This window comes from Panthera leo, chromosome D4 (assembly GCF_018350215.1).
Source record: "Panthera leo isolate Ple1 chromosome D4, P.leo_Ple1_pat1.1, whole genome shotgun sequence".
Classification (NCBI taxonomy): domain Eukaryota; kingdom Metazoa; phylum Chordata; class Mammalia; order Carnivora; family Felidae; genus Panthera; species Panthera leo.
Window position 1 is genome coordinate 91240086 of NC_056691.1, and position 8516 is coordinate 91248601.

Genomic DNA, 8516 nt, shown 5'->3' on the forward strand with positions numbered 1-8516 from the left:
GCCCGCGTCATGAGAGAACAGGGCTCCCCTGGTCACTGGGTCCTCACTGGAGCTCCCCCCAGGGTAGAGAAGGAAGGCTTGGCAGGCCTCCCGGCCCACCCCGCCCTCCCGCCTGTCAACACAACATAAAAGCCAATTTAGAAGTAAATAAATTCACTAGGAGGAGCAGAACCTTTAAAAAGGAAAATTGAGATGCCCAAAGGGGGTGTCCAAGTTTTGTCCCATTTCACAATTGAATTGTAAATGTGTCTCGGAGGGAAGGGGGGGGGCGGCCCTGCCTTCCTGGGCTTTCCCTCCGGCCCCTCCACATCCCAGACCCCTGCAAACAGGGCCAGATCGGTCACCGTGGGCCCAGGCTTCGCGTGGGGTGGCCAAGCCCCGGGCTCCGAAGGGCACAGCTGGTGGGACCACAGGTGCCCTACCGCTGGGCTTTCCGACAGGAGCGGGGTCGCCGCCTCCCTTCCCGTCTCGGCACCAGGGCCCCCCCCCCCCCCCCCCCCCACACACACACCCTGTGCGACACGTGGCCTCTCCACGGGAGCAGCCTGGTCCCCGCGGAGGAAGAGGCTGGCTGAGGCCACGCCCCCTTCCTCTCCGCGCTCCCGGGGGGGGCGGGGCACCGCCTGGTCAATTTATGACGAGCAGCACAGGGGCGACGGCGCGGACCCCCGGCCGCCCAGGACTGAACGCCAGGAAGCTGGTGACGTTCAGCATCACAAGGACAGCGCGAGCGTCGGAGACGACATTTCCGGACGGCCGTGGCCCCGACGCTCCCGCGTACCGCACACGCGCTGTCACCCTCGGAGGCGCCACCATCCTGGCGAGGTCCCCACGAGGTCGCGGGGGCCGGGGTGGGGGCGGGGAGGCAAACAGGACCCCTCCGCCGGGGATGCCGGGGCTTTCTGCAGGGGCCACACCTCCTCCTGATCCCTCGCGTCAGGCCCACGGAGAAGCCGCCCCGTTACTCAGACCCGCGGGACGAGCCCGTAGCTAAGGTCACGCTGAGCACACTGCCCTTGGCCCTCGCCCCGCGGTGCTGACGCCCGCGATGGGGAGGCCGGCGCCGCGTCGGGCTCCACACCTCCAGCCCGACCCGGTCCGGGCGCCCAGGCCGCACAGCTGCAGAGGGTTCGGACGACACCAGAGCCTCAGCTCTCGACCCCGCTCTGAACGCCCTCCTCGCGGATTTCGGGGGGCGGTCACCTCCGCGCCACGTAGGAGGACGGCGGGTGGGGCTCAGCTCACGGCCAATCCTGTTCTTCCGGAAAGATCCGGGCTTACCTTCCCGTCTGCCCTGCAGGCCCCTCAGTGGCCCCGCCCCCCGCTGATGCCCATTGATCTCAACAGGCCCAGAGGAGCCTGGGGGGAGCAAAGACCCTCAAGGCCCAGGGCCTTCTGTGAAGACGGGATGTGATGTCTCATATCTGGATGCGGGGCGCCTGGAGGGGTGACCCCAGGCCACCCCCACGCCAGCTGGGGCTTCCTAAAGGCTCGGTCCACCTGGGGGGTCAGCCCTGGGTTCTCTGCTCCCTGAACGCTGCCCCTCTTCCGGTGTTTGAGACGCTTCCTGTGACAAGAGCATAGGTGATTCTCCAAGTACTAATGGACGAGTACCCTAGGGAACCCCCCAGCCTGTAGGTCCCAAACCTGAGGGACTACAAACCCATTCCCCAAGCTGCAGATCAGACCATGGAGCAGGCAGGGTAGTTAGGTGGTTGTCCCTTCGCGGAACTATCAGTGACAAAGACTTGCCATCCACAGGTACCCACCCCCTCCTCAGGAACTGAACCCCCCGGAGAAGCCTCCACCTTCTACAGCAAGCATCGCCCTGACTGGTAGCTGGAACCTCGGCCCCTGGGGAGCATCACTGAAGGCAAGAAGGTGTTTATTACAGACAGGCTGGCCATCTCCACCCGACAGGTGGCTCAAGAGGTAGGTTTTTAGGACTCTGTGTGAAAGTGTGCGATTTCTTACTTGAACTAAAACAGTAGATGAGAAATATCCATCCATCCATCTACCTTGCCACCATACTTTCCATCCATCCATCCATCCACCCTACTGTCCACTCAGCCATCCATCCCCCTATCCATTCATCCACTCATCCAACCCACCCTACCACCCACCCACCTACCAGCCACCAATTCACCTATCCATCCATCCATCCATCCACCCTACTGTCCATTCAGCCATCCATCCCACTATCCATTCATCCACTCATCCAACCCACCCACCTACCAACCACCAATTCACCCATCCATCCATCCATCCATCCATCCACCCTACTGTCCACTCATCCATCCATCCACCTATCCATTCATCCACTCATCCAACCCACCCACCTACCAACCACCAATTCACCTATCCATCCATCCATCCATCCATCCATCCATCCATCCATCCATCCACCCTACTGTCCACTCATCCATCCATCCACCTATCCATTCATCCACTCATCCAACCCACCCTACCACCCACCCACCTACCAGCCACCAATTCACCTATCCATCCATCCATCCATCCACCCTACTGTCCATTCAGCCATCCATCCCACTATCCATTCATCCACTCATCCAACCCACCCACCTACCAACCACCAATTCACCCATCCATCCATCCATCCATCCATCCACCCTACTGTCCACTCATCTATCCATCCCCCTATCCATTCATCCACTCATCCAACCCACCCTACCACCCACCCACCTACCAGCCACCAATTCACCTATCCATCCGTCCGTCCATCCATCCATCCATCCAACCATCCATCCATCCATCCATCCATCCACCCATCCACCCTACTGTCCACTCAGCCATCCATCCCCCTATCCATTCATCCACTCATCCAATCCACCCTACCACCCACCCACCTACCAACCACCAATTCACCCATCCATCCATCCATCCATCCATCCACCCTACTGTCCACTCATCCATCATCCACCTATCCATTCATCCACTCATCCAACCCACCCTACCACCCACCCACCTACCAGCCACCAATTCACCTATCCATCCATCCGTCCATCCATCCAACCATCCATCCATCCATCCATCCATCCATCCATCCACCCATCCACCCTACTGTCCACTCAGCCATCCATCCCCCTATCCATTCATCCACTCATCCAATCCACCCTACCACCCACCCACCTACCAACCACCAATTCACCCATCCATCCATCCATCCATCCATCCACCCTACTGTCCACTCATCCATCCATCCACCTATCCATTCATCCACTCATCCAACCCACCCACCTACCAACCAGTTCACCTATCCATCCATCCATCCATCCATCCATCCATCCAACAATCTATCCTTCTACCCATTTGCTCTTTTGGAATTCACTCAGCACCCCCAGTGTGTCTTATTATCCACTAGTCCCATAGGGTACAGATGCACCAACCTAGTGCCTGCTGATGACAGACAGACACAAAAACAAACTCTGATAAAACATGGTCGGAGGGGACAGGCATTCCCCATTGGTGGAACTTATCCGAAGGGACTACATGCGAGGTTGTGCACTGTCCCTGCACCACCTCATCAGGGGCTTCCTGAGGAGAGCCCCTTTGCAGCCCACCCTTACGCTTCGGACCCCCTTACTTTTGCATGTGCTAGAAGTAATACCCTGCCCTTTTGTCTGAATATTCAAATCCTACCCATCCTCAAGGCACAGCTCAAAGGCAAATTTCCCTGCGCTCCTGTGCTCCCGCCAAGGCGCTTGTCACACCGCATCCAAACAGCCTCATATGTCTGTGCTCCTCTAGACTGGGGGCTCCTTGGAGGGGCAGAGACTGGGTTCTGTTCACAGCCGCATCTGGGACAGAGTCTATCCAAGAACTGATGCTTTAGAGAAATGTTTCTGGGAGGGAGGGAGGGAGAAATGGCCAGAGCCCCCTTTGTGACCCACCCATCAGAGTCCTCAGGCTGCTCGTCCTTCGGGTCGGGAGAGCTGCCTTCCCTCCCCTCTGTGGACCCACTCGGGAAAACTGCTGCCTGCCTTGAAGTCCACCCTCCTAGGCTTGGGAAAGATGCCCATGCTGCCCCAGCCCCCGGCCCAGCTGGTCCCCCTGTCCTCCCGTTCACCCCCAGGCCAGTCCCCCTGGTTGGCACTGAGCTAAGCCTTCCTGGGAAGGGGGCCTGCCAGGCTCGGCTTCTGGAATTTGAGGAGCCTTTGGAAAGCCCCTGGTCTAGCCCTACCCAGCCAGCTCCCCACCCCAGAGCTTCCTGCCCACCAGAGGCATTTGGGAATTTCTTGGAGGGACTGGCCCATTTCTGGGGCCCATCAGAGATCCCAGGAGACAGGGCTGCACGGCCATCACCTCTCAGAGAGGGTCACTTAGAGAGCCTGCCTGTCAGAGAACCCTAAAGCCCAGACCAACGGCCACAGCCTTGACCACCAGCCCTGGGCACGAAAGACCGAGTTGCCCAGCATACACACCCTGCTTAATGTTTAACTTCCTGAGAGATTTTTCACCCACTAATGACACGACATCAACTTTGCACAGATAAGAATGTTCCAAGGAGCCTACCTGAAAATCCACCAGGCATCAGCCAACGTGCCACACGCCCTCCGGCCACGAGGCTCTCGTCTTGCCCGGTCCGGGGACTGGCGGTGAAGGGCCGTGCTGGGTCGAGGGTGCGGCGGGGATCTCAGGGGCACAGAGCCCCCTTCTGACTTCCCCTTCCTCAGTTGTTTCTAGCCTGCGCTCAAAGCGTGGCTCCCCTCCCAGCTTGCACCGGCATCAGCACTTGCTGAGCTGGTCCCTGGGTACTGCCCTGTGGCCGTCGCCCTCCTGCGGGCCTGGGTGATAGATCAGCAACCGTCTTTCTGAGCCAGGCCCCCCTTAAAGCAGATCTGGGGGCAGATGAGGATGTAGGTGCAAGCACGTTACCAGGAGCGCAGTGGGGAGTGCCGAAGACAGGCAGGAAGAGGGCCGTCACGAGTGGGTTTCTGCGCAGGTGCTGAGGGCTGGGCTCCCCGGGGGCTCTGAGAGACTGCAGGTGCCCTGAGAGGGGGGCACCTACCCCTATCCTCCAACACCCTGGCTGAGGGGCATCTGTGGCATTAACCCCTCGGCACCGCTAGCCGGCCTCACCTGCAACCAAAGTTACGGGACGACCCCCCACCCCCACCACTGTGGACCCTCCACAGGCCAGCCTCCGTGCAGGTGAACCCGCACGCCCCCCGCTCCTGGGTTCGCCCTGCCAACTCGGGATAGTTCTGCCAGGAGAGGCGACCATCCCCGTTTTAGAGATTGGGACACGGAGGCCCAGACTGGTCACGTGGCCCTGTCAGGTGGCCCGGCCAGTGGGTGGTGGGGCTGGGTTTGCACAGGGTGCTCTGAACCTGTGGGCCACGCTCCCTGAATCTCCAGCCACGCAAGCCCGGCCGCGTGCAGGCCTCGGGGCTCAGAGTCAGGAAGAAGCCCAAGGTGGCCGCCTTCTCCTGAGCTGCGTCCAAGGAGGCCACCCGTGGGGGCGGGAGACCTGGCGTGGCCAGCCCTCCCTCCGCCGCCGTGGGACCTCAGCCGACACGGAAACCCTCCCTTTTTCCATCCGTAAACGGAGGGAGGGGGCTGGGGGCTGATGAATGCAGGCACAAACCCACATGGAAATTCTGAGAACATTCCTGAGGACGGCCAGGCTGACCAGGTTCTCTGGAGAGTCTCGGACAGAAAGTCCAGCGCTTTACCGAGTGCCGGTGATGAGGCCAAAACACGCTCAGAGTAACTGGCAGGGAGGCCGGGAGCCCAGGGCCCTGCCTGCCGACCAGACTCGGTTCCCTCTCTTCCCGCCAGGCTCCTGGACTTGGCCCGACGGAGCCCTGGAGAGAAAACGCCCCCCAGAGGCGTTACCGTCCTTCACCCCTCGGCTGCACCACCGTGGGGGCCGAGCGTGCAGCGTGAAAACGAGCCCTCCTTCCCTCTCCTGGCTCTCAGCCACCCGCAGTCATTTCTGGAGCGACGCCCAGCTCCCCAGCCCTCCGTGTCGCCTGGCCCAGAGCTTGCAGAAGCCCCCGGAAAAGGGGAGCGGGCGGGGGGGCGGGGTGCGCAGAAGCTGGAGTGTAGACTGCAGACCCTCTCACTCAGAGTCGTGATGTGACGGGCGGGGCTCCCGGAGACGGTGACTTTTGCGCAGGAACCTCGACGTCAGCCCGTCCGGCTTCGTGAAGCACCTGTGGTGCCAGCCAGGCACGAGGACACCCTCGGAGGCGAGGCCGCCACTGTGCTAAGCAGCTCCCGACATGCGCTTGTGGTCCGCGGGGGGGCGACACAGACACGGGCCCTTCCCCAGTTCCCACGGGGGTCTCCGAGACTGTCCCCGGGCCCTCAGGGCTCAGCGTCCAGTCAGAGGGGAAGCGGACAGCCAGGGTCAACGCCGCACATGCCGAGGGTCCCGAGCCAGCTTCCTCCACGCGGAAGGAGATGGGGTTCTTTCAGGCTGTTTGAGGCTCATCTCCACGGACGGACACCTTGCTTGTCCGCGCTCGGCTCTGGCCACGCGGGGTGGCTGCGACGCGTGCTTCTACATCGAGGTGGCTTCTCGGCAGAGCCCCACCCCTGCCTGGGCCTCCACCGGCAGCCACACACCCAGGAGGGGCCAGCTTCACCCCCACCTGCCAGGGCACTGGCAGCTGCCAGCCTTGATTCCTTCTAGACTCAGAGGCCAGCCGTGCTCTCTCCCAGACGCTGGATTCCAGGATCAGAACGACAGGATTAAAATCCCAATCCCGACAACTTACTTAGTGTGCGCCCGGACACTAAGGCGGCTGAGGCTGTCAGTTTTTGTCTGGAAGAAGGAGATGCTAAATCGGACTTTGCGGTGAGACGCGCCCAGGGAAGGCAGGTGCCGTGCCCGGCGTGGCCAGCAAGAGTCGCGGTCAGTAGCGTCGTTTTAAGTTTTGTGTTTTTCATTGTGCATCTCTCCAGCAGCCCGGCTGAGCACGCGGGATTCCCGGAGCCACCACCGTGGCCTTCCAGAACTCCCCGTGGCTTTGGTCTCTGCCCCACGGCGGGGGCGGGAACTGTCCCTCTAGGAGGGTCCTCAGGCGGTGCTTTGACCTCTGGCCCAGCCTGTTTGCCTGGGTCAAGGCGGTGCCCCAGTGGCCGGCTCACCTGGGGCGGTGGGGACCGCCAAGCGAGAGCCAGGGCGGGGTGGGGGCCTGGGGACGGCAGAGCCAGCGGCGGCCAGGACCAAGGTGGGGCTCTTTTGCCTCCTCCGGGCTGGCCCCCGGACTGTACCCCAGCCCCCTTCCGCAGATGGGAACACTGGGGCCTGGAGATGGGGCACCGGTACCCCTCACCGCCCAGCGGAAGCGGGGCCAGGGACGGAAGCCAGGTCTCCTGCCGGCTAAGGAAGCCTGAGGCTGGGGGCCTGTCCTCCAACTACACGCCGACCTGGCCCCACTTCACCCACAACTCAAGGTCTAGCGGCTGTTGTCCAAACAGCTCTGGAGGGAGACTTGGTTCAATACCATGGTGGTTCTGCCACGAGCTTCCTCTCCGCTAGGCACCGTGCTAGACCCTCCAGAAACTTCCGGGGAAACGGAGACCCAGGCCAGCCCCTCTGGCCACCACGGGGTGGGGGTGAGGGGTGCACATGGGCTCACAAATGGCTCTAATTCCAGAGGAATTCATGTGGTTTGTGGCAGAGGGACGAGCCCAGTGCCCCGGAGAGAGGACCCTCTCCCGTCCCCACCGAGCCAGGAGGGGCTGGCCCAGCCTCCCGCACTGCTCGTCGCCCGCTGAAGACGGCTGTGGAATCTGGGGCGAGCTGGGGCCCCGGTCGCCAGGTGGCAGGGGAAGTGAAGGCCTGGCCTACAAGATGGCCCGAGCCCACCCCGCCCCACCTGACCGGTATTCACACGCCAGGCACCTGCAGCCCGTGCCTCAGCTCAGGGGAGGCACAGCCCCCGAGCGCCCCACGTCCACCCTCCTAGGCTCTCAGACCAACAGGGACCCTGTCCTCTCGTCTTGACCCGCCCAGCCAGACGTAGGGCCTGCGTGGGTCCTGCCCTGGAGGCTGCTGTCTGCTCTGAGTCCACGTGGGATTCCACAGCCGGGAAGTCGAGGCATCTGCTCAGCTACACCCACACCCCGCAGAAAAGCCTCAGCCTCTGTTGTGGACCCACGGGACAAAAAGCCCTTCGAAGGCATGGACCACACTCGTCCTCTTCCCTAAGGAGACATCTGACAAAGCAACCCCCCACTCTCCTCCAGGAAAACCAGTCCCCCAGGGGAGCGCTCTCTCACATTGGTCAGAACTGCAAACTCACCGGGCTTTCTCTTCTTGCAGTGGCTGCTAGGAAGCTCGGGCTCACGTTAACTGACGCGCAACACGTTCTCGGGTTCCCGAGGTGATGCTCTTTCCCCTCCCTTCTAGATTATCCCTGAGCCTTTTCTTTCATTTCTGTGTTTAAGTTCTGTTTCAGTATTGTTTTTTCTAGAAGATTCCCAACTTAGGTGCAGAAAATGTCTAATTGTGAACTGTAGCCAGCCACCTGACCCTGTGT

General features: G+C 61.4%; 1 long non-coding RNA gene across 1 annotated transcript; it reads left to right on the top strand.

Annotated features, from left to right (window-relative positions):
- The first annotated feature begins 668 nt into the window (after positions 1-668).
- Positions 669-6006, top strand: LOC122205234. The gene is made up of 3 exons (XR_006195978.1): positions 669-825; positions 1762-1932; positions 5803-6006. It is a non-coding gene; the product is annotated as an uncharacterized LOC122205234 (long non-coding RNA).
- The last annotated feature ends 2510 nt before the right edge of the window (positions 6007-8516 follow it).